Here is a 27500-nt window from a genome sequence, read left to right as displayed (position 1 = left end):
AAAACTGACTAAATTTCGTGTACGTCATGTTAGGTCAGTTGGTTAACGCGTTGGTATGTTATCTAAACGTTTTGGGTTCGAATTGTGGTGTGAGATGTCATTTATTTTTTTTTTAATTTAAATATTGAACCAGTGTTATTTAAGCCATTTTTCACGTAACGTTCGTTTTTCTGTTTTTTTTTTACTTCGCTTATCCACCCCCGACCACACACCCAAAAACACCCGGGTACCCACCGATTTTTTAAATTTTAATATCGAAATAGGCTTATTTAAGCCATTTCTTTTTTTTGTTTCTTTCGATTTTTAGATTTAACATCGTTCGTTTGCCTTACGTTAGTTTTTTTTTGTGTTTTTTTCTCTCGATGTTTTGATTACCCCCCCCTAAGTTTTAACGTTATTTTCTTTTTTTACTTCGCTTATAACAAACAAACCTGGACATTGACCTCATTTGTTGAATAGCTACTGCTTACGTTGTGCACACACCTGTCAATTTGGTTCTTAAATAAATTCAAACATCTTTCAGTAACTCATTCTGGCTGGCCGATTTTATTTTCAAACCGCCTCAGGGCTTCAGGTTCAATCCTACAACCCCCCCCCGTTTCCTTTTTTTTTTTTTTAATTTAACACTACACACACACACCTCCAAACACCCGGGCAACGCCGGGTACCCCCGCTAGTATATATATATATATATATATATATATATATATCTGGATCCAATATCTGGAATATTTTTTGTTCTTGAGATTAAGAGAGGTGGTGTTTGATCAACACTGTTGGGGAGCCATGATTTAATATATCGCTTTGTTTTTAAATCCTCAAAACTATTTTATGGCAAACTGATGATCTCTTAAATTAACATTAGGGCTACTGTGAATTCGAGAGAGCAAGTTGATGCACCGATTGCAGGTGAAAGATTTACTGACTGAATAGTTTTCCAATGAATGATAAATATCAAAATTAAATAAGTTTTCTTTATATAGTTTTAAAGGTTAAAAAACTTCCAAGACACACATCTATCTTTATATATAAAAGCGAAAATGTGTGTATGTATGTGTGTGTGTGTATGTATGTGCGTGTGTGTGTGTGTGTGTCTCACAAAAACTTTCGACACAGGTCACAGATTTTCACAAGATCGGCATCATTTTAAAGTTCCAACCATCGCCCGACAAATATTGAAAAACTGGCCAAAAACATTAATTTCTTCACTCTAAAATCATCAGTTTTCTACAGGGAGGGGGTCAGCAAAAACCGTCCTCTCATGACAAGTTCACTTCTACGCACGCGTCATACGACATCGGAACTACTTTAAATATTTAAAAAAAAAAAAAAAAAAAAAAAAAAAAAAAAAAAAAACGACAATTTCGTGGACGTCGTCTTAGCTCAGTTGCTTAGAGCGCGGCCTCATTATCTAAATGTTTAAGGTTCGAATGGTGGTGAGATGTCTTTTTTTTTCTCCGATTTTTTTAATTTTAATATTGAAACGGTTATTTAAGTGTGTGTGTGTGTGTGTGTTTTTTTTTTTTTTTGGGGGGGGGGGGGGGGTATTTTTAGATTTTTTTTAACAAAGTTTTAACATTTGTTTTTCAGTTTCGCGTTTTTTGTTTTTCCGATTTTTACATTTAACATCGTTCATTTGCCTTACGTTAGTTTTTTTTTTTTGTTTTTTTTTAAATATTTACTTCGCTTATTCTTATTTTTTGATTTACACCCCCCGCCCGAGCACACACACCTCGAAACACCCGCGCAATGCCGGGTACCCCCCCCCGTTAGTATATATATATAAATTATAAAATTCAAATCACCTTGTAACGGGTGTTGTAACCCAACATCGTTTTATGGCTACCAGTTACGCATGTGTAAACAAATAATCAATGCAACAATAAAATGTATTGTTTTACTGTGTACGTTTTCAGCGTCCCAATGTTTTTTTTCGTGTTTAAATTATCCACAGCAACTATTGTTAATATTTTCTGCATTTTTTTTTTTTTTTACATCATTCATTTCCGCATTATGTTTAAGTTATTGTAACGCAATTTTCTTACAAATAAATCTACTTTAACCTGTAGACAACCATAAAGAGCATTTTACAACGGTGATTTACCTGCCTCCTTAATTTAAAAAAAAAACTTATTCATACATTTTCTTCTACACTACCAAGATAAATAACCCTGAAAATGTTTTTTGTTAATTTGCGTTACAAATAAATAATCAATGCGATAATTTAATGTATTGTTTTACTGTGTATGGTTTCAGCGTCCCAATTGTTTTTGGTTTTTTTTTTGCTTTTAAATTAAAAGATATCAAAATTTGAATTTAATTTTAAGTATTATGGAATCTGTTCAGTGCACATTTATCCATAAGTATGGCAAACCACTTATAATTCAATGGCTGTAAGTTTTTTTTTTTTTTTTTTAAATAAACAATTATAAACAGAATGACTCATAGAAATCTATATTCTTTTTAATATACTTCCATAGAAATGTTTCTGTTAGGTCACAAAAAAATATTTTCTTTACGTCACAAGAATTCCATAGCTAATGTAACATACTGACCCAATGGTTCACGGGTAGTCTAGTATATAAATAAAATGTTGGCTGGATTTTTAAAGTAGAACCTAAATCGCATTTAAATCTGACAAATCAAACTGATTTATTGTATCATGTTAAATGCAATAAACCAGGAGTCTCCAAGGGGGGTGGGGTGCATATTGTTAACTTTTTAGATCTGCAAAGGCCAAAATTTAACAACTATGACCCAAATGTATTTCACACTATTTTGCCCATTAGCTTTGTTTTTTTAGTGAAACTAGTTCTCCAAAACCTCATCCTTTTAATAATTTTCATTTTCTTCCCCCCCCCTGCAATAGACTTACATATTTCACTACAGTTTATTAAATAAAGTAGTCTTATCTAGCAATTCTCTATGTAGAATTTTTTTTTCATTCAAAGTTAACAAAAGTTTACATTTTTTATTAATTTCTTTAGAAACAGAATCAAAAGTTCATTGGTAACGCCCATGGAGTGAACTATTTTACTTTTTTTTTTTTCAATTCTTATTAAAAAATCAAAGCCAGGTTTAATTTAGAGGCATTAAGAAGAAGAAGAAAAAAAAAAGGGAGGGGTTATAGAACATACATATTTACTAAAGAAATTTGAACACAGTACAGCAAGTTTAATCTAAAATTAAACCAATATTTCCATAATTCTTTCCTCTATACAAATGATCTACAAAAACGTCTTCATTTATTTGTACAGAGAAGCATAAATTGGAACTATTTTAATCATTTATAATAAACTTGTATTGCTAATTAAAGGATAGATTATCTTTACAATTAATGTTTCCACTTCACTTCCGATTGCCTAAACCCCGTACTCATGTTTTTTCTATATAATAGTGTTTATATATATATATATATATATATATACGAGTCACCACTTATCAAGGCCTAGAGGCTACTCGAGTATAAGGGTTAAAGCGTGAATAGTAATCAATGGGACAATATCATAGTAATTGTCAGTAGTATAAATTTGGTAAATTAGATTACTTAAGGGAAATAGCTCAAGAACTTGTTTATGTTGGACTTGAAGATGACCACATTGTAGTCAGTTGGAAAGCAGGCAAACGGAAGACAGTTCCAAAGGTGTGCAGTTCAAGAAAGAAGCTTTGCTCACCGAATCTACGTTTAGGTTTAGGCACAGATAAAGAGTAGGGGAAATTACTGATGATGGTTTCAGCAAGACAAGTGTTTCTCGTGAAAGTTTGGCAAGGGAGGGGAGGGGCTATAGATTGGAGCTCAGATGAGCACTTTCCATGAAAATAACGATAAAACAGACAGGCTTGCAACGTCTCTTCTGTGAGAAATAGGGTGCAAGGAAGAGAAAAGGGCATCTCCTACAAGGCTACGAAGTATATTTTGAACTCTGTCAAGGCAGGATAAGATATTTCTAGTAGCTCCTGCCCAGATGGGGGCAACAATACTCCATCCTTGGACATACCTGGCTCATATAGGTAGAGAATTGCATCAGCAGATAGATATCTACTGGATCAATAGAAGGATCCCATAATTTTTCCAGTGACCTTGGCAACGGATTTGATGTATGTGTTCATTTCAGATCAAGAGTAAAGGTCAAGCCCAGAAGCTTGTTGAAACATGGAGCATCCTCCAAGCTCTACAATCTTGGGCCAAGGTGTCCCCTTGGTTTCTTTTCATTCATTCAGGAATGTTGTTAATACATCTTTTACCTACATTTTTTTATTAGCTTCCTTGTATTATGCCTTCGAAGCATATTTTGTATGTCCCTACATTACAACGCTAACATGACCAAACAATCTCAAGATTGGATTGATGACAGAAGCTCTTGATAGGACACAGCGTTGTGGAGTTGGAGTCGGAATTTATTTTAATCCAATTCAGACTCCTTAAGTCAAATAAATTTAAAAAAAAAAAAAAAAAAAAAAAAAAATGGTTTTTCTGTTTGATTTTATCAACTGCACAATTTAAGTTTTTCTATGGTTTTACTTTTATTTTGGAGATATATCATAGTTTGTACTCTACTACAATGCTTCTACTTCAAGATATTTCCGTCCATTGGATCACTGCAGATCTTGTTTGGACAACTTTTTTCGTTTTGGTTGTGATGTCAGGATCAATGAAAATTGTGTTTTTGAGCGAGATCACTGAACTACAGCGGATAAAAATCAGATTGAAATCTGAAAGTTATCCAGTTCCTGAACGAAACGGAATTTGGCAATTGGATTAGTCCGGGATCAATTTGGAATGACAATCTTATCCAAAAAAACGGGCCTTAATCAATAATTAACCCCTGCTACAATAGCCCTTTATAGCGTTTTCCTGTTTTTCCTTTGATCCTCTTTCTATAAAGGCAATATTATCTTTTAAAAATTCCTGTATAATATGTGTCTTTACTCGCATCTTCTGATAAGCATTTGGCTTTGAAATGCCATGTCCTAAAGAGGTTTCCCTATCCCTAAACATTGTATTCCCTTTTGAACTGATAGCATAAAATTTCATTGTAATTTTTTTTATCCCTTTGTTATCTTAACTTATTTTATAAAGCTGGTTGAGTGTATATGTGAGTATATATTTATCATACAAGTGAATGTTAAATGTAAAAATGGTGTGGGAGGCTGGTATATGGATCTGCACAATAGATTTCCACATAGGGGTCAAGGAGTTGGAGTCCTAGGAGTCAGACTTTTACTATCCAACTCCGCAACCCTGATAGGACGCCAATAAGTTATCGCAACACTGTTAGCGATGTGATTAGACAGCTTATGATCAGTAATGAAGAACACTTTGTGGCTTTTTTGAAGTTTCTACTAAGTAATTTTATAGTTAAGTTGACATATAAAATTATATGAGAATTGTAGAGATAGTTTAATGGACATTCCAAAGAATGACAGGCAACAAGAACAACCTATAGAAACAAGTCAATTAAATAAACGAACGTCTTATACAATTTTATTTTTACTCATAGTATAGATTTTATTTATTTAAAAAAAAAAATATATTTATTCCGGGTATCTTAAGTAGGACGATCCCCAGTGTGTTTATGGCATTGTGGTGAATGATAATCCTAGCTAAGACTAGCAAAGATCAACAAAAGGTACAGTGATGAGGATGACCACAGACCCCACCCCCCAATTTTTGAGTGGCCTTGTGCCTAATTTTACTGTTTTTCTGTTGTGTTTTTTGTAAAATATTTCATGACAATAAAAAATATATAACTTAAAATCTTATTAGATTTGAACAAACCAGTTTACCAAGCTGTTTTTTTTTTTTTTTTTACACAGGCATCATCACATTATCAAGGCCAAGAGGCCACTCAAAGATAAGAGTTAAAGCGTGTGCAGTAGAAATTGGACAATATAGTAATCATTAGTAACGGAAATTCAGTAAATTTGTTATGGAACGGCTAATTAAGAACTTGTTTACGTTAGGCTTGAAGACAACCATATTGTAGTCAGTTGGAAAGCAGAAATACCGAAGACAATTCCATAGGCGTGCAGTTCTAAGAAGCTTTGTTCATGGAATCTATGTTTAGGTTTAGGCAAAGATAAAGAGTGGGGGGAATTATTGATAGTGTTTTCAGCTAGACGAGTGTTTCTTGTGAAAGTTTGGCGAGGGGGGACTATAAACTGAAGCTTAGTCAAACACTTTCCATGAAAATAACGATACATCAGAGACAAACTCGCAAAATCTCTTCTGTGAGATAGAGGTTGCAGGGAAGAGAAAAGGACATCTCCTATGAGGCTACGAAGTCTATTTTGAACTCTATCAGGCAGGATAAGTCCTTTCTAGCAGCTCCTGCCCAGATGTGGCAACAGTATTCCATCCTTAGACGTACTTGGCTCTTATATAGATAGAGAATTGCATCAGCAGTGCGATATCTACTGGATCGATAGAAAGCGGTTTTATAAATGTAAGCACACAAATTATCAGCTTTTATGAGTGACTAGTGGGACCTGTGGAAATAACACTTATGCTATCGTATTAATATATAGATGACCAAATTCATCTATGCACGCCTTTAAAACAGATCTATTATAAACAAAGTTTTTTTTTTTTTTTTTTTTTTTTTTAAATCTATTTCAGTCTGAATGTGAATTAGATGTAATAACTCTGCAAAAACTTATCGGATCTTGACTTTAAATTCTTAATCTAGCAACATTTTTCATTCTTTCTAAATGTATAGTTTAAAAAAAAGTAATAAAACAAGATAGAAGTAAATAAATTGCTTTCAAAAAGAACAAGGCCAATAGCCATTAGTCGCATGCTCTCGTGTAATGAATGAATGCGTGAATGTAGGATTGACATGAAATTCTTAAAGATAAACTAAAATGACCGAAAAATGGGCTGAAATGACTTAAATAAAAAGTAAATAACTTAGAATGACTTAAATGAACTTAAGGATGAATTGAATGGCCTTAAGAATGACTTGAATGCTTAAAAAAATAACTGGAATCCTTCAAAAACAATTTGAATGATCTGGAGAATGACTTGAATGGCTTTGAGACTGACTGGTTGTAAAGTGGGTGATCATTTTATATTAAATTAATACAGAAAAGTGATCCCCCACTTTATATCACAAAGTAAATACAGCCTGTAGTAAGAACAGATACTACACTTTGATCTTGGCTAAAGGGCCAAGAAAAGAGTATTTATTTGCTCCCCCCATTTTAATGTGAGGAGTGAAGGGGAAATGGGGACCAACTCCCCGGGGAGTAGGGGAGCTGGATAGTGACAATTGGTATGAAGGGTTGCCGTTATATTGACCAACGTCTTATATGTGGGGTTGTCTCCCCATATGGTCTTTGCTTGCAGTATCTGCCGGAACAGATACTACACTTTGATCTTGGCCAAAGAGCCAAGAAAAGCTTAAAAAGCTAAGAACAGCATGTCTAAAAAGAGACTTTGATCTTAACCAAAAAGGCCAAGCGCAAAAGTGTTACGGACAGACCGACAGAGTGACTTATAGAGTCGCTTGCACGCGACTAAAAATAAAGTAACAATTTTTAGAAAAGATTTGCAAACTAATTAGGGAATTTTCACACTAAATCTGTTGGTGTTATTTTTATTAGTTTATTTCCATGCTTATCTACTATTCAGTATACTAAACGAATTTAATAATGTATAATATTTTGAATAACACTTACCAAATTTACATTTAGAAAAAGATGTAAGGTGAGAATTCAGTCAAACTTTGCTCTTTCAGAATTTTTCAGACAAAGATTGATAATTGGGATTATTCCGACTACTGCCCCCCCCCCAATCCTTTTAGGATGCGGCTTCATAATTTGTGAACTCATTTTTTGTAGACTTATCCTCATCTCCATAGTTGCTTCACCACATTTCGGCCAACTAATCCTTTGGCCTTCTTCAGATGCTTAACCGCGACAGGATAGGAAATGCTGATCGCCAGTAACAACCATCTCACTAAGTTTTAGTCAACTAATCCTCTGGCCTACTTTGGGTAGGATTGAAACCGGTATCTTCAGACAATGCTCGCCTAGAATTGTAGAGACTCAACGCCTCTTTCAACTATGAAGGCAGTAATTAATGGATACAGTTACAAGACTCAGCATTCTTATCCTGCCACAGTTAACCACCTGAAGAAGGCCAAAGGATTAGTTGGCTGAAACGTGGTGAAACAACAACTATGAAGATAACAATTCGCAAATAAATGAATATACGTACTGCTCTCATCTTTGATTTTATTCTCATGTTTTTGATGATGTAAACCGACCTTCAGGCATGTTTGGAACTTAGATAACAGATAAAGTACTAAATGCCAATTAGTTTTACATAAAAGTCTTTTAGAGGTTGATGGTTTAAAACCTGACATCTCGCATCTCTACCAAACATGGTCCCAAATAGTTAACCCTTATGCTCAAATAGTAATATGCCTTTTTTGGAGTGAACATGACTTACAAAAAATAAAATAAAAATACCAATATAATTGTTTGAGATTTCTACCAAATTATTGTGGACGGAACAAGAGCAATCTACTCCTGTGGATTAAATAAAGGGCTCAGTTCGAAATTCTGTACCGATTCCAGAATTCTACAAGACATCCGAAGGAAGTCATGGGTTACTTCAACTGAAATGCAAGCATAACATCAAGTGGTTAAAATGATCCAAGCTAATTTTACTCATTTTTCTTTTTAACCTTCTGCCTCAACTTTGTTTATATCACAGGTTGAAAGATCTGAAACAACTTAGCCAACCTAGATGCATTAAATCACCAGCAATATGCCCTGTTGCATCATTGTAGGAGTTCACAAAATGCAACAATGTAAAAAAAAAAAAAAAAAAAAAAAAGTTTAATAATAAAAAGAATGAATGCAACAGATTAGTGTTCAGAATTAAAAAAAATTTTGCTTATAAAAATGGTGCAAAAATATTTTCGTAATCATTTCATTATTATTTCGAAAAACAAAGAGGCACAAATCTCTCATACAGTAACAGTATACATTTGTAATTATTTTCAATTTAGTAAAGCCAACAGGATAATTCCCGCAGAATTCTCATACAAGGATATTTGTTTTCAATTTTTTTTTTACCAGTTTAGTGAATCAAAAAATGTACAGCACGTATTCTAAAAACTATGTTTCCCCCCACAATGTTGGAAAAATCAGCTCCCCACAAAAAGAGTGTCCTAATGAATAGCAATTGCCTGATATGAGGGGTTTTCCCCAGATTGATCAAAGCTGGTTGCTTTCTGGACGTCACGGTACGAAAGGCCGGGTAGCTGTCTTAGCTTTCGATTAAGTTTCGCTTTTATACAAAAAAGCCGAACAAACACACGAGAGGAAGGAATAGCATGAATTTTATAAAAGTCGATCAAAATAAATCTAGATACGACGTCCCTTCGCAAATCATAGATATTATGATCTAGAGAGTATATATAAAGTTCTAAAACATAGTAACCCCCCCCTCCAGAATCCCGGCGCAAAAAAAAGTCTTTGCTGGACATACAAAAACATGTGCGGCCGTTTATATATATATATGTGTGTGAATTACCAGTAAAACCAAAATTTATAGATCCCACCTATCCACATAAAATGTGAATTTTTTACATTTCCAAATATATGTGCACATATTACACTGATATTTATGGTAATCAACCCCCCCCTCCCAACTCTATAATTCGTAATTGTATTGGAAAAAAAATATATAAATAAAAAATATTGGAATCGTCCCATCAATGTTATTTAACTCTTTTTATGGATCCATATAATTTACAAATGAATTGAATCCTGCTGGATTACCTATTTTTTTTTTTCATAACTCAACAACAGAATGGATTTGCAGAGTGTTAAAACCATTTGATCCAATTTGAATATTATAAACTTCTTTTATGTACAAGCCAAGCAAGAAGGGTCCCCTCCACAAGTAATAAATTTACTTTCACCATGACTAATATTTGTGCAAAAAAAAAAAAAAAAAAAAAAAATCCAAGGCATGGTTATAAAAGTATGAACAGATGAACAATTTGGCGACAATTTTACCTTTAAAAGGGGTGCAACCAGTTATTCCAGAAAATTTGTCATAGCAAAAATTTACTCTCACCATGACTAATGTTTGCACAAAATTTCTAAAAATCCAAGGCATGGTTAAGAAAATTACAAACAAACAGGAGTGAATTCTAGGTCCAATCCCTCCTTTGTCGTGGAATCAATTAGAATATCAATATGTGTAAAAACGTTCGTAGCCAGAAAAATTGAAAGAGGTATTTGGAACATGTTTTTGGTTAAGATGAGTTTTTCTAAAACTGCACATTATCTTTTCCTTTATTACTATTATGGCTACCTGGTATTGCCTGGGTGGAGAGAGCTGCTATACTAAGGATACCCCTCCCCAAAAAAAATCAGCGAGTACCTGTGCGAGAGCACAAAAAAGAAAAAAACGCACGAGGCAGGCTCAAACCTGTAAGAGGAAGAGGTGAAAAAAGATAAAACGCTAACCATCATGACCACGACGACTTATGACGTCAGGAGTCGAAATAACGTCTTTTAAACATACATTCAGATTGCTAGGTGTGTAACTTGCAAAAACCTTGATGCAAAAAAAAAGTGACCTCTCCTTGCAAGAAACGGCTTAGTTCAGCCAGACAAAATTAATCTTTTTGGTCAATTATTAGAAATTTTTCGTCCGAGAATACCAATTTTGTCACAATCCGATGGGTTTGTCAAAAGTTTTTAGCAGACATACAAACACAAATTTTCCCTTTTATATAATAGAAGATTATTAGTTGAATAATAAATAATCTGAAACGGCCACTGTATTACTGCTCTAAATATTTATGGAGTTTTGTTCATAAATTTCTATTAACAGATTTTGCATTATATTTTATGTTGATCCCTCTATTCGGATTCACCATTTAAAAGGAATGCGTGAAGGTTATCCCGATTCTAAACCACTTTGATCTACAAAGCGTGCGTGTATATACAGTGTTCCCTCGCTATTTGTGACAGTTATGTTCTTTACCCTCTCCCTTGCAGATGGTAAAAATTGTGGAGTTAAGCTGGATGCAGTTTTATAATGCCTGTATGAGATTATATATGGTAACTAAATGCTTCCCAAACACTCTCACATTGCATCTACTTGATAAACGTTTGTTGTTAAGAGCCTAACTGGTGAATACGCAGGACAACAAATAGAAAACTGCGAATAACTGAGATTTTATATATATATATATAGCGTGCGTGTGTATGAAAATTTGGAATTCAGTAAATTAAAAAAAAAAATTTTTACATCATTATTTTTCAACAAGGAATAGAAAAAAAAATCCAATTTTTTAAAGGAAAAAAAAAAAAAAAAAAAAAATAAAAAAAAACCTTTAAATTTTTGTATTCCTTGAAAAATGTAAATTTTTTAAATTTACTTCCAAATTTTCATCTATATTATTACTATCTCATAATATTTAGCTTCTATATCTGACTGGGATCGTTTTATGAATACTAATATTTATATGGACTTTAATTTTACAATATTATACAAGCTGTAATCTGAAAGCATTTAAAAATTTCAGTTATATCTTAAAATAAATGCTTTTTAAAACAATGTAAATAAAGCTGAATAAGTATGCGCATAAAAAGAAAAATGACATACGGATATGTGTAGACAGACAAGGCCTAACTAGTAGGAATGGGGGGTAGCAGAGGAGATTAACACAGGAATGAGAGTCTCATACTGTAAATAAAAATGAGCGTATATAGAAATATAAGGAAGGGGGCAAGAAAAGGCAAAACTTGGTCACAAGAGGAATGTGTACAATGGTTACAAGATATTAGACATATTAGGGGAGAAGAATAAGAACTATGCAAAACACACTTGTATTTATATAATTTTAGGGTTGTTCTTTGCTTATGTTTCATGATTGATATAGTTGGTTTCCCTTTTGATATTTTTAAAATCGAAGGTTTTTCGGCTAAATTTTTTTTTTTTTACAAGTGAGTCACAATTTACCAAAGGCATGAAGGCCACTCAGGGATAATGGTTAATGAATGTAAGGTGGTAGTTTAGTAATCGTTAACGGTATAGATTGAGTAGAATTTAGATTATTTAATGGGACAGTTCAACAAGAACTTGTTTACATTGGACTTGAAGGCTACTATATTGTAATCGGCAGGGAAGAAGGCCAATGGAACATGGTCCACAGGTGGGAAGTTCTAGAAAAAAAAGATTTTGTTCATGGAATCTACATTTAAATTAAGGCACAGATAGAAAGTGGGGAAAATTGTTGATAGTGATTTTTATTTTTTTTAGAAGTGAAAGGCAACTTAAATCCAAGATTCGACTCCTGTAATTAACAGTAGTTATATCTAGCCACACTAATGATTCTTAGTTAAGATGAAATGCATGTGGATATTTAAGAATATTATATTTTAAAACTAACTTGAAGGAATAGCACACTGAAAAGGAAATATAGAAAGCTTTTCACGAAAGCAACAATGCAAGGGTTACTCTCCTGATAATTCTCGATTAAAATATGCATACACATGAGAATATCGTAAGATAATTTTATAAAGATATATATATCATTTCATAAATCCACATAAAATTTATAGATTTTCAGCTATTTACCTCAACAGTGTTCAATACATGAGTAGAACTATATAGTAATTTATAAAAATTACTATGGCAATCAATCTATACAGACCTCCTAAAAACTTGTCAAGCTAATGAAATGCAGAAACCTGTATATTAATTTCATATATATTTTCATAAATTACTTAGTTCTACTCACATATTGAACACTAACTACTAAAAGTTGTGATTTATCAAAAAGGAGTTGAAAAGAGTAATATATTTTAAAAGATATATGGTATCTAGAAGATTAGAACACCAGTGCATGACCGAGCAATGAGAAATTATGATGGGGGGGGGGGTTATATAGTTAAAAAAATAACGGGGAGGCCAGCAAAATAGGCAACAAGTGTGTCAACTTATTTTGCATGTCTAAATCAATATATATAAGATATCCAGAAAAAACGGAAAAAAGAATAACCGTCGTGCTCAATCAGATGTGCTTGAATAATGACTTGCTGCCAATATATATATATATATATATGATTGCTACTTCTTGACAGGATCTTTTCATCTCTTCAGGTTGATGTCGAGTGTTTATATGCACATAGCTGGCTCTTCACTCAGCTTCATTCTTGCATAATCATTCACAGATGTGGCAGGGGAACTTGTTTGTCAGTATTTGCTGGTTCTTGTAGAGAGATTATATTATGCACCTCTGAATGTTGTGTCAAACTGCTTGCAGATTTACAGACCAGTCCACAGATAGCACATGAGTGGTCTGGGTGGCAACACGTTCTCATAAAATTGTTGGTCTTGTCTAACCTTGTGTGACCTCATGTGGTTCACCAGGCCACCTTTAAACAGAAGTCTGCCACAAATTGTGCATTTCAGGTCTTGTTTAAAGTTGGTAGGAACTGCGGATTCATCCTGCTTTCTGAGACCATGTTTAAATACATGTTTAACACATTTTTCCTCAAAGTTTTTGCATCCTTCAATGATTATATATATATATATATATATATATATATATATATATACACACACACACAAACAAGAGAGATAAGTATGCAATTGCAGTATTACTGCAACTGTTGCCTGCGGCATGTTTATTGCCACCTACAGCCGATAATGAATTATAACTTTCACTATAAAAGGACATGCTACTTCAAATAGTAAAAAAAAAAAGTTCTTAGACACATTGGTTTTGAATGTATCATTATGAGACAAAGATAATCTGATTATAGCTTTAATCTTTACAGCAGATCTGTTTGAAGTAAAAACTTGTTAGACTATGTTTGCTCGGAAACAAACAAAAAAAAAAAAACCTGCAAGATAAAATATTTAATAAAATTAAAACGAAAAAATAAAATTTTAATAGAAATCATTTTATTAGAAATGCACCACATGTAATTATTAAAATGCTTCTTTTTTTTTTCTTTTTAAATATTTAAATTATGAGAATATCTCTTTAAGTGCACGTGATTAAAAAGTAACTTTTCACCATATGGTCTTAGCAAAAATACAGATCTCATTTTAAACCACCTTTCTCCTCCTCCTAAAGTTTTAATAAGTAAATACTGATTAAAAATAAATAAAATATAAGGCAACCTTTAATTGCATGTAATACACTAAAATGAACAGGAATGGGATTAAATTTTAAGGGATCAAAATTTTAAGGGGAAAAAATAAAAGTGTTAACTGGTGCATGATAAGCCTGTATACAGAATGGGATAAAACCAGCAGCAGCAGCTGAAATCCTCTTAATTTGAGGATTTCAGCATCACTACAACAAAGTTAAATATGTAGGCATGTAAGAACAAATAAGAACTACATTAAATGCAAAATGAATTAAAAAAAAAAAAAAAAAAAAAAAAAAAAAAAAAAAAAGAAAATAGAGACGGTTATGCAATCAATACTTTCACCTGCCAGCAGTAAGTGATTTTCAAAAGTTTATTCTTCAAGAAATTTATTATAAAGATGGCAAAAGTGATTCTAAGTGAATTTCCTGAAGCTTAAATTTGATAATACAGAGTATATTGATCAGCTGGTAAAGTGGTATAATTATGAACCCTAACGAATTAATGTGAAAACACCCATTGATAGATCAATAGACAAGTATATAAGTGATCAATAGTATTTAAAAACGTATACAGATTATTGTAAACATCTACACAGAGACACATGTCGAGAAATAATAACTAATAAAAAGTTGACCACGTTTTCCCCCCTCCACATAATTTCAGGTGTGTATACGTAAACATCTCAAGGCTAGAAGAAATTAGTTTTAATCGTATATATTAATGAAACAAGTACACATAACAATGTTTCCTATCTACTTATCCACAAGAGAAAAGTTAAAACACAAGGCTTGCTTATATTTATTATATATACATATATGAAAAAAAATCCAGGTCTCCAAGATGGAAGAGACAAAAATAAAAATTACCCCAGTCCAGATACTACATTTTGATCACAGAAGATAAGAATGGCTTCTCTGAATAAATCAGTCTTATTTAATTTAGGGTTTTTAAATTCTAGCTAGGGGAGGGGGGGGGGTCCATGTAAAGTTTAATAAAATAGAAAATGTTCAAAACAAAAGCCCACAAATCTATACAAACTTCTTAAAATATACGTCAAACGATGGCTAGGAACTAAGTGTAGTATGTTTTGATTTTGATCTTAGTTTTTTTCTATTTTTGGCCCTTGAAAGATTCTAGACTGAAGTAATTTTTTGGTACTTATGTGGAATACTGACCAAGCCAAAATAAAATTTAGAAACCCATTCTTAATATGGAGAGGGAAGAGTTGTTTTTAACTTTTCACTTAACACGTTAATAAATAAAACCTACTTTAACTTTAAAATCATTAAAAAATAATAAAAAGGCACGGTTTGTATTCTACATTTTTTATAGCCAGGCCCGTGGCCCCCTCCCTTTTTGGGGAGAGCTGGATCCCCTCCCTATTTAAAACTTAACTACCCTTGTGAGGAGAATAATAAGAACAATACAATTAGCTTTTTATTTTATGTGTAGTAGTTTATAAATAAATGTGGGGAAGAGACAATAATTGTTCATATTTAGATATTAAAAAAAAAAAAAGTATACTGTGTATATTAGATCAACAAAAGCCAAAGTTTTAAAATTCTGAAAAAAAAAAAAGAAAGTAAAATACAGTTTTAAATAAAATATAGACAAGTGTGGAGGTAGAAAATTGCCTTGGAGTTGAAACAAAAAAAATGTCCACATCTAAAGGCAATACTTATCAAGATTGTCTATTGTGACATTTGTGTCCAGAGATTTGTCATTCAAACAATTACTCCTTTTCCTGTTAATCACCATGGTCTGGACTAACTACTTAACAAGATAGGTACTAAGGTCATTTTCTTATTTGGTAGTTCCAGACTTTAATAGACCAGTTCACACAATTAAACCAAATTGTTAAAACATATTGCAATCTATATAAATAAAACAGCAGATGTATGTAGGTGCATGTGTTTGTGTGAGAAAATATTCAATCAAACTTAAACTACTGGTCACGTAACACTGAAATTAACAGGAAATGCTAATCACACACCAAGGATAGTTTAGTAAAATCTTTGTTTGGATGGATGAATAACATGTACAGAAATATGTCGACAAGTTGAAAATGCAAAAATGTTCGCTTCAACTTGCTGACATGTCTATCATTTTTGTGCCTGTGCAAATTCATTCATAGCTAGAAGTGGTTTAATTGCAAGTCTTGCTTATCTATCTGGCAATAGCATAAACGGTAGGGAACACAACTGGAGCGCTAATAGTTTTTGTTTCAATTCTAGCTGATGGCACCTAAGTCATTTAAAAAAAGAAACAGAAAATTGAAATCAGTACTATACATTCAAGAGATTTAGCTCTGTAACAATACAGAATCTGCTTGCATTAAGTGCATTTTATTATCTTCACACTAGTATCTTAATAACCAGTCTCAAAATACTTGCATATGATTCACATGTACCTACCTAGTAACCAAAAAGCTTTCGATCTAAAATGACTTAGAAATAATCCAAGTCTTTCTTTTATACAATAGAAACTCGTTCCTATAAATGCTTTTGAGTAAATAGATAGTGAGCATTTTGTACAATGTGGTCAAAAAACAAATAACTGTTACCAAAGGCAAGATAAGTTACTTTTCTACCTACCCGAACAAGTTTTTACTGTTTTAACTGATTTTTAAGTGTTTATTTATTTGTTTTTTTAAACACAAGTAGTGCCGAGTGTTAAGATACAATAAGAACAAAATGATTGTGACAGACATCGGTGGAATCTTAACAATAGCTAAAAAATTAAAAATATTGATAGAAACCCATCCAATAAGTAAATAAACACTTTAAAATAAACTTATCCAGATAGGTAAAAGAGTAACTTGCCTTTGGTAACATTTATTTGTTATATATTTGTTTTTTTGACAACTTTTTCGAATCTGTTGTTCATACTTACTAGTAAATGCTGTTTTGGGGGAGGGAGGGGCAGGGGCGAGTCTTTGCATTGAAAATTACTTTTGAACATTGAAAATTTATAAATGACAATTCGAAGATAAACAATGCAATCCTAACTAAAGGTTAGAAAACAAAAACAAACAAAAAAGTTCTTTATGGGAAATTTAGGTTTAAATTAATCCACATTAAATATAAATTAACCGATCCGGCATATTCCTCGAGGCAAGATTAGTAAAATACTCTCAAACCCTATCACAGAAAAGGAACCAAATTTCCCTCATCACCGTTTACAGCTCCTTACAGGAATTTCTCTGGCATCGAAAAATTAAACGCAATTTTTGTTATGCAGTTTAAATGTACTTTTTATATCTATTTACTGATTTTTTTGTTTTTTGTTTTTTTTTTCATAATTTTGAAACTAAAAAATTCATATTTTTGAACTATGTATTTGTGAACAGAACATTGTTTTTAAAGGTTTAAATAAATTATTAAATATATGATTATAGTGTTTTAATTTTTTTTATGTCCTGTGTATATTGTTTTAAAATAAATAAAATTGTAAAAAAAGTTCTGCTTATTCAAACCTATTTACATATTGTTTGTCTAACGGTGATTTAAGGAAATTTGGTCCTTTTATGTGACATAGGTTTCGAGAGTATTGTAGTCATTTTGCTTCGAGGAATATGCCGGGTTGCCTTAATTGTTAACAATGATAAATAAAACATGAAAAATAGACAACGCTATCAGTGGGTAATCTTAAAACGAACACTTCAAGGATGCAGTTGTTGGACTATTCCAACGTTGTTATTCTCAAAATTTTTCAACTGTGATATACAAACTTCGTCATTCTTTCAGGTGAGTTTTGTCAAACTCTGCAATCCTCCAGACATTTACTTTATAGTAATTTTTTTAAAAAATAGATTTAGAAAAACTTGAAATTTCAAAACGGAAAGCATTATCGGTATTTTTTTACGACCTTCCCCACCGTAGTATAAACACTCCCCCAACCACCCCATGTTAAGAACGGCTTTCGGAATAACCCCTCCTTCAACCTCTCCATGTTAAGAACGGCTTTCGAGGTTTGAGGGGGGGTTATTCCAAGAGCCGTTCTAAATATGGGGAGGTTGGGGTGTTTATAATACGCTGGGACACGTCGTAAAATCTTACTGCATTATTTAAAGAGAAGGTACTTATTTTTCTCCCACTGCAAGAACTTAGACACCAGGGTCGGAAAGTGGGATTGAGAAGTCAAGAAAGGGCACTCTTACCGGCAAAAATGTCTGAGCAGTCCCGTCGGCATTCCCTGGTAAGGGTGCCTCAAGTGATTATCAATAAACCCCCTTCTTAAAGAGAGAAAGCAAAGCCTGGGAGGGTGAATCTCCTAGAACTGCACAAAACACCCCAACGCAATCAACAGGGACCGGATTATTAGTTCAGGAATGAATGGTCTAATCTGTTGATTTGAGGGTCCAGGAAAAAGATCCCTAGCCGAGAAAAATTATTGTAATTTACGTTTGCCAAACAAGTGGTATCAAAATAATGGCCACGATTGATTCTAATAAATTAGGTACGAAATTCGTTTAAGTTACAGAAAAGGTGAATTGAACGTTTTAATAATTTAAATTTGTTAAAAGAATTAAGAACAAGTGACAACTTGAAAACTATTTTATTTTATTTTTTTTCTTAAAGAAAGTCCTCATGTTGATCGGGACATTTCGATCTTGGATCGATTAGTATTGACTGACGGTCTAAGTAATGACTGGTACCTTACAAATATGGTATAATAAACATTTCCGAACACCTACTTAAGACAGCAAACACGTCATCAGTATAAGAAATAATTAGTTTTCAATATTTTTTTTTCCACATGTCAGTCCATTAAACTTCCGCCTACAGTCAACAAAAATGTTTCAAGTAAAATTAAAAAAAAAAAAAAAAATCCAATTTAAAATTCTTTTTAAAGTGGCGATTTAAAAAAAAATTACTTACAAAATAAAGGAATTCGAATAAAAATCAAACTATTTATCACAGATTTTTTATGCTAATCATATTACCGGCATGTACGCAATTAAAAAAAAAAATATTTTTAATATTTTAAAATTAAACAGCAACTATTATTAGCAATTTAAAACATACATTTACTTCATTATAGACATACTTTCAGATAAAAATTACGTTTTCAACAACTTGGAAAATTGACACGATTATTAAAGGCAATCTCGAAATTCGCATCAGAAAACGGGATTGGTTATTTTGGAATTTCTTTTAGAGGTAAAATTGGCGTCAAAAGAAGAAATAGCCATTAAAAAAGAAAAAAAAGGGGGGGTAATGAACAGAGACACCGTATTAAATCAGAAAAAAAAAATACGGGAAATAATTGCTTAGGTGAAAAAGAAGCCATGTTGGTTTAAGACTGTTCAACCAATTGAGAAAAAAAAAAAAAAAAAAAAAAAAAAAGGCAACCCTAACTAATATGTGCGCGCGTATGCTTATATATATATATATATATATATATATATATATATATATATATATATATATATATATATATATATAAATAAACTCGTTAAAAATTATTATAGCATACGAGTAGTGGTGACCGAGTACGTGTTATCGGACCGGCAGAATAAGGAAAGCACACACTTGCAGTTTTTAAAATTCTCATATATATATATATATATATATATATATATATATATATATATATATATATATATATATATATACACACACACACACGAAGATAAAATGTACGTTAAATGCAAAATATTTTTTTAATTGATGTGGAGAGAATGAGGGTAGAAATAGGGTTGAATGATCGAAAACGCAAGCAAAAAAATAATTTTAAAATGTATGCCTTTTCTTTTTATTATTTTTTTTATTTATATAACTGTTCTATTTCTTTAGGAATTATTTACGAAATCTAAAAAATATTTTGCGACGACGACGGTAATGGCAGAGTCGAAATAAGAATATCGACAGAGGCGAAAAGAGGACATGAAAATCTCGCCCCGCCTACTAAAATATTTTTTTTATAGAGTAAAAATTAAGAAATATATATATATATATAATATATATATATATGTGTGCAAAAATGTTCTAATAGAAGAGACATTTAATAAAGATATTAAAATATACAGAGAGGCACACATACGCACACACATGTCAGTGTCCTACGTATTAAAAAAAAAAGGGGGGAGGGTGTTGGGTATGGGGATTTACAGCTAAATATCTGGCACACAATTAAAACAGATACATCAATTTGATGAATAAACTTTAAGTTCAAATAAGAAAAAAATATATAAAAATTATGTACATAATTGAAACGAAATAACTTGCAATAGCGGAATCGTGGAAAGACTCAACGTAAAAAAAATGAAAAATAAAAAAATAAATTTAAAAACCAACTGTGTGAAAGCCGGTGTACATATATTCAATAGCCTGCATGGATCCATGTGGTGAACCTAACCATGTCCGGCAAATGAGAGAAAAAGATATACTCTTGCATTTTTATGTCGACCTAAAAATAATGTACATTTCTCTCAATGTCTCATATCAATATTCTTACCGTTTTGGAAAGGGACGAACAGGGAACCGACTGAAATTAAATAGTAACAGATCTGAATGATTAAGTAGGAGAGAGTCGTTTATCGCCATAGACCTTGACGTAATAGTAAATATAAGAAACGAGACCAGACGGCCGACTTCAGTGGAGGAAAGCAAGGATTCAAACTTATCAGATTGATTACAAAAACAATGCATCAGTTAATAATGGAGTCGATATTGATATACTTACAAGGGTTAGTTTACTCTAGACTGGGAAAAAGCTTGGATGGAGAGAGATTTTTTTTCGGCTTATGGTCAATATGGCTACCAATTCTGTTTGCGAGGAGAAATAGTTCGCCAATTTCCGTCCCGGAGAATTACTTCCGGATTTCATCTGGGATTACCTCCCTTGGCAAGTCTTAGGCTGCTTTTCTAAAAATGAATTAAAAAAAAAAAAAATCTACTTGAAAAATTTAATCAAATTTAATTTTTCATGGTTTAATATTATTTTGCTTCAAATCGTACTGAATTTTTTTTTTATATTTAACTTTACTAGTTATTTACATTGAACGGGTGATTCCTAAATTCAAGCTTCAGTTATACTGAAAAATATAACCGAAAACCGAAATGTGACTTTTTTTTTTTTTTTTTTTGCATTTCTGCAGTTTTATACTCCAAGCAAATTTAGAAAGCCATTCTTAACGTTAAGAGGGGAGAGAGAGGAGGATTTGTTGACTTTTATGTTGCGCGGGCGGAACTTTCCTTAAATGAAACAGTTTGCTTCTCTATGTTAAACTGCACTAGTGCCACATTTTTATATTTTACGTCAGCCTTTATCCTATTTTTTTTTCTTTTTAATCAATAATAATCAGTTCTATCATTTGCGACGAACAGTCAGCGTGACAATATCTAATCTCACGTGATAAATGCGGTTTTTTTTTTTTTTTTTTTTTTTTTTTGCAGTCATTTTCGAAGAAGCGAAGTAACAATCAATAAGTTGACTTGATTACAAACAAAAGATGCCGAATTTTTACTGGTGATAGAAAGCGTTATTCATAATCGACTTGTAGGATTTATTTTGCGTCACAGGGAAATTGTGAAATATAAACAGATATAAAGGAAAAAGAAAATGAATAACAAAATAGATCACCCCCTCAACACACCTTTTATTTTATATATATATATATATATATATATATATATATATATATATATATATATATATATATATATATATATATATATATATATGTAAGGAATTTATTTGAATCAATCGACGTTTCAACATTTCTTTTCCATATGTGGGGCTAATTTGATAAGTTTTTAATAATACGTGAGCCAATCAGAATGAAATCGGAATATATATATATATATATATATATATATATATATATATATATATATATATATATATATATATATATATACACACACACACACGTGCGTAACTAGATAATCTTGTGGTCAAAGATTCTAAATTGCGGCTGCATTTGAATTTTAAGCATTATTGCTGAACAGCTGAGCAAAAAAATATTGGATACTTCTGGGATAAAGCTAACGAAATAATGTTCTCAACAGTTTCTGAATAGAATTGTTGGTGCGTATGCACTTATGTTACCGTGCTATTTTTTTTTTTTTTTTTTTTTTTAAATATTTTCAAGTTTCACGATATTTTTATTATTATTATTATTATTATTATTATTATTATTATTATTAAATTGAAAGGTGGAAGTACAGAGTAGTCACAAAACATCCTCATCATCATGTTAATTACTTTCTAAATAATAACGTTTCAGCAGTGAGTGAGTGCTCTGAAGTTCACCACGGTAACGTATTTGCATAAATACCAATTTTTATTTATTTATTTTTTTTTAACTTGCACTTCCCCACAAGAGACTAGATGTGACATCATGTCGAGCTTAAAATGGGAGAGGGGGCATATTTCTGCACTCCACAATTAGCTATAAAAAACAGCTATGATCATACCCGTTGACATTCCTTCGACGAGTGCGCATCAAGCAAGCACTATCGGGTGATAAAAATGTCATTTATATGACTACACAACTTTACCGTGATGATCCCCCTTCGTAAAATTTACATTTTAACACTTAAAATACCAGTAAAGAATATTTGTAAATTAATGTTTTTCACTTTAAATTAAAAAAAAAAAAAAAAATTATCAAGAACTAAATAAACTTTAAACCCAGTCGGGCGTCCGGGCGAGTCAGCTACAAAAAACACAAAGTATTACAACCCACCCTCCCCATGTTAAGAATGGCGGCGATCACTGAAATTCATAAAGTAAAACATTAGAAATAATGTCTTAATATCCAGAAAACTACTTGTCAACCATTTTCGGTTCTTTCCGCCATCCGCCAGGCACACCCCGAGTAACTTCATGGAAATCGCAGGTTCATAAATGCAAAAATATCCCAACCCGTTATTAGCGAGGAGTGATTGTACTGAAGTTATGCAACGTTGAGCCTTGTCAGTACCAAATAAATAAACATTTAGAAATACCAGACGCTGTATGTAGGAAGACGTTTACACATCGTGCAACTATTGCAGGAATCTAATTTTTAATCTTCCCTAACGAGGATATACAAGCGACTGGGGATCGCTTGTGAATCTGATATTCCTATGAAACTTCCTCCTTCAGAGGAAGCCGGTTCAAGTGTGAATGCCTGGAGGAATACATTTTTAAATAAAATTATATAATCTTACTAATTGATGAATCAATTTATAACAAGATATTTTTTCTCCAAAATCTAAATTTTAGAGGGCGTGTCGGGTTAATACCTTAGCCTGAATTTAAGTTTCCATGTGGAAAATGAGTTCCTACTGTCTCTCCACTGGGATAGTTAGACACGTGATCGTTTTCTTGCTTTTTTTTTTTTATGGAGAAAATCTCAGCTCCCCTCCAAATGAGATACTCCGGGGCTAATGGGAACAAAAATATTTGTTCCTGTTGATTTCCCACCACACGAGCACAAGATCGGTTTTTTAACATATGACAGGGTAAATTCTATCAAGTCCTCTGATCTTCAGCAAGTGTTACAATGGGGAAAGAGGTGGCGTGTTACTTTTAATGCATCTAAAACCAAGCTTTTATCTTTACATCAACGCTCTGATCCCCATCTGGCATCAATTGAAATGAATGGCTCTCGTCTTGGGGAGGCCTCATGTTTTGACAAGCTCCTGGGCTTGACCTTTACTCCTGATCTTACATGAAACACCTACATTAAATCCGTTGCCAAGGCCGCTGGAAAAATGGTGGGATCCTTCTATCGATCCAGTAGATATCTCACTGCTGATACAATTCTCTATCGATATAAAAGCCAGGTATGTCCAAGGATGGAGTATTGTTGTCATATTTGGGCAGGAGCTGCTAGAAAGGACTTATCCTGCCTTGATAGAGTTCAAAATAGACTTCGTAGCCTCGTAGGGGATATTCTTTTCTCTTCCCTGCAACCTCTTTCTCACAGAAGAGATGTTGCGAGTTTGTCTGCTTTATCGTTATTTTCCTGGAAAGTGCTCGGCTGAGCTCCAATCTATGGTCCCCCCTTGGAAAAACTTTCACAAGAAACACCCGTCTAGTAGAAAACACTATCAGTAATTTTCGCCACCCTTTATCTGTGCCTAAACCTAAACATAGATTCCATGAGCAAAGCTTCTTTCTTAGAACTGCACGCCTATGGAATTGTCTTCCGTTTTCCTGCTTTCCAGCTGACTACAATATGGTTGTCTTCAAGTCTAACGTAAACAAGTTTTTGATGAGCTGTTCCATATAAGTTAACAAATTTACCGAATTTCCATTACTAACGATTACTATATTGTCCAATTTCTACTGTACACGCTTTAACCCTTATCCTCGAGTGGCCTCTTGGCCTTGATAAGTGGTGATGCCTATGTAAGAAAAAAAAAAAAGAAAAAAAGTGGTACCCTGGATTCGGACAAAAATAATTACATCAGTCTAGAAAGATTTCGGACAAAGATAATTCAATCTTTTATTCTAATCCAGAGTTTCCGTTTTAAGAAGCTGGACGCCCACCCCCAGAGATTAAAAATCGGTCCCATGTCTAACATTGTTTATGTAGAGAAAAAGTAAATAGAGGCAATACATCTGGTTAGAATTAAAGCTAATATTTGAACAATCCAAAAACAAGTGTACTAGTGTTTTGTTTTCTAAATTTCATTCTCGAACTAAAGACAAAACATTGAACACATTTGTTCCTTTTATGTAAAATATAAATATATATATATATATATATATATATATATATATATATATGTATGTATAATAAAAAAATATCTTCTGTATATATAAAAGCGAAAATGTATGTATGTATGTATGTACGCTTTTCCTTGATGTCCACAAAAGGCTTCTTTCAGAGAAGCGCTCGCTCGCTTCGCAACTTCTTATATTATCTATAAATTGTAATATCTCACACTTAACCACGGAGCTTGCCTGTCTATTTAATTTTATTGACTTTCAAGCCTTAATTATTCAACATTTCCCTGCATCGGCATGCGTTACATTCGGTTTTCGGTATAAACAAAAAGCGAAAATCGACTCTAATCACTGGCCGACAGTCAAAGTAACGTTTGATAAATACCGACTTCGTCATATAAGATGGTAGCTTTCATTTCGAGATGAGAAGCTCCCCCTAATAAACAGAGAGCGGGTTTTGAAAAACAAAGAAACCGATTTATTGACCTAATCAAAAACTGTCCCGCACAAAATGCACACTGCTGAATACAAATCGCCGTCACGTCAATCAAAAACGCGCACATGTTTTTTTCTTTTTGCACTTTACTATTTTTCAACTGCGCGTCAAGGCTTCGTTTTTTTTCACACATACCTACAAACACCCGGGCAACGCCGGGTACTCCTCGCAAGTATATATATATATATATAAAATAAATATATATATCCAATAATATATACAATATATATACATATATATATCCAATAATATATACAATATATATACATATATATATATACAATATATATACATATATATATATACAATATATATACATATATATATACAATATATATACATATATATATATACAATATATATACATATATATATATACAATATATATACATATATATATATACAATATATATACATATATATATATACAATATATATACATATATATATATACAATATATATACATATATATATACACAATATATATACATATATATATATACAATATATATACATATATATATACATACAATATATATACATATATATATATACAATATATATACATATATATATATACAATATATATACATATATATATATACAATATATATACATATATATATATACAATATATATACATATATATATACACAATATATATACATATATATATACACAATATATATACATATATATATATACAATATATATACATATATATATACACAATATATATACATATATATATATACAATATATATACATATATACAATATATATACATATATACAATATATATACATATATACAATATATATACATATATACAATATATATACATATATACAATATATATACATATATATATATACAATATATATACATATATACAATATATATACATATATACAATATATATACATATATATATATACAATATATATACATATATATATATACAATATATATACATATATATATACACAATATATATATATATACAATATATATACATATATATATACAATATATATACATATATATATACAATATATATACAATATATATACATATATATACATATATATACAATATATATACAATATATATACAATATATATACATATATATATACAATATATATACAATATATATACATATATATACAATATATATACATATATATACAATATATATACATATATATATATACAATATATATACATATATATATACATACAATATATATACATATATATATACATATATATATATACAATATATATACATATATATATACATATATATATACATATATATATATACATATATATATACATATATATATATACAATATATATACATATATATATATACAATATATATACATATATATATATACAAATATATATATACAATATATATACATATATATATATACAAATATATATATACAATATATATACATATATATATATACAATGTATATACATATATATATATATACAATGTATATACATATATATATATACAATATATATACATATATATATATACAATATATATACATATATATATATACAATATATATACATATATATATATACAATATATATACATATATATATACAATATATATACATATATATATATACAATATATATACATATATATATACAATATATATACATATATATATATATACAATATATATATACAATATATATATACAATATATGCATATATATATATACAATATATGCATATATATACAATGTATATTATAATATATAATATAATATATAATATATATTATAATATATAATATAAAATATATTATAATATAATATATATTATGATATATAATATATGATATATATTATAATATTAAATATATATATAATAATATATAATATATATATAATATATATAATAATATATAATATATATATAATATTATATATATATTATATATGATTATATATATATTATATATTATTATATATATATTATATATGATTATATATATATTATATATTATTATATATATATTATATATATATTATTATTATATATATATATATTATATATTATATATATATTATATATTATTATATATATATTATATATTATTATATATATATTATATATATATTATATATTATTATATATATATTATATATTAATATATAA

General features: G+C 30.8%; 1 protein-coding gene and 1 pseudogene across 19 annotated transcripts in view; both read right to left on the bottom strand.

Moving 5' to 3' along the window:
- LOC145268276 (eukaryotic translation initiation factor 4 gamma 3-like) overlaps positions 1–27500 on the bottom strand; it is a 222638-nt gene that overhangs the window by 137972 nt on the left and 57166 nt on the right. For 5 of the 19 annotated variants that reach the window (XM_080123647.1, XM_080123655.1, XM_080123657.1 and 2 more), the window contains exon 2: positions 20827–21008. The exons of 9 other annotated variants lie outside the window; for them this stretch is intronic. The gene's annotated coding sequence lies outside the window, so the exon portion shown is untranslated. Of the gene's footprint in view, positions 1–20598; positions 20736–20826; positions 21009–27500 lie in introns of those variants that run through there. 5 more of the 19 variants (XM_080123664.1, XM_080123668.1, XM_080123667.1 and 2 more) reach the window with 4 other exon arrangements.
- Positions 7055–7182, bottom strand: LOC145268487 (U2 spliceosomal RNA; annotated as a pseudogene).

The sequence above is a fragment of the Euprymna scolopes genome, chromosome 43 (assembly GCF_053919585.1).
Source record: "Euprymna scolopes isolate OS-2025 chromosome 43, ASM5391958v1, whole genome shotgun sequence".
NCBI lineage: Eukaryota > Metazoa > Mollusca > Cephalopoda > Sepiida > Sepiolidae > Euprymna > Euprymna scolopes.
The sequence above is the reverse complement of the archived record's forward strand: the minus strand, read 5'-3'. Positions and strand labels throughout refer to the sequence as shown.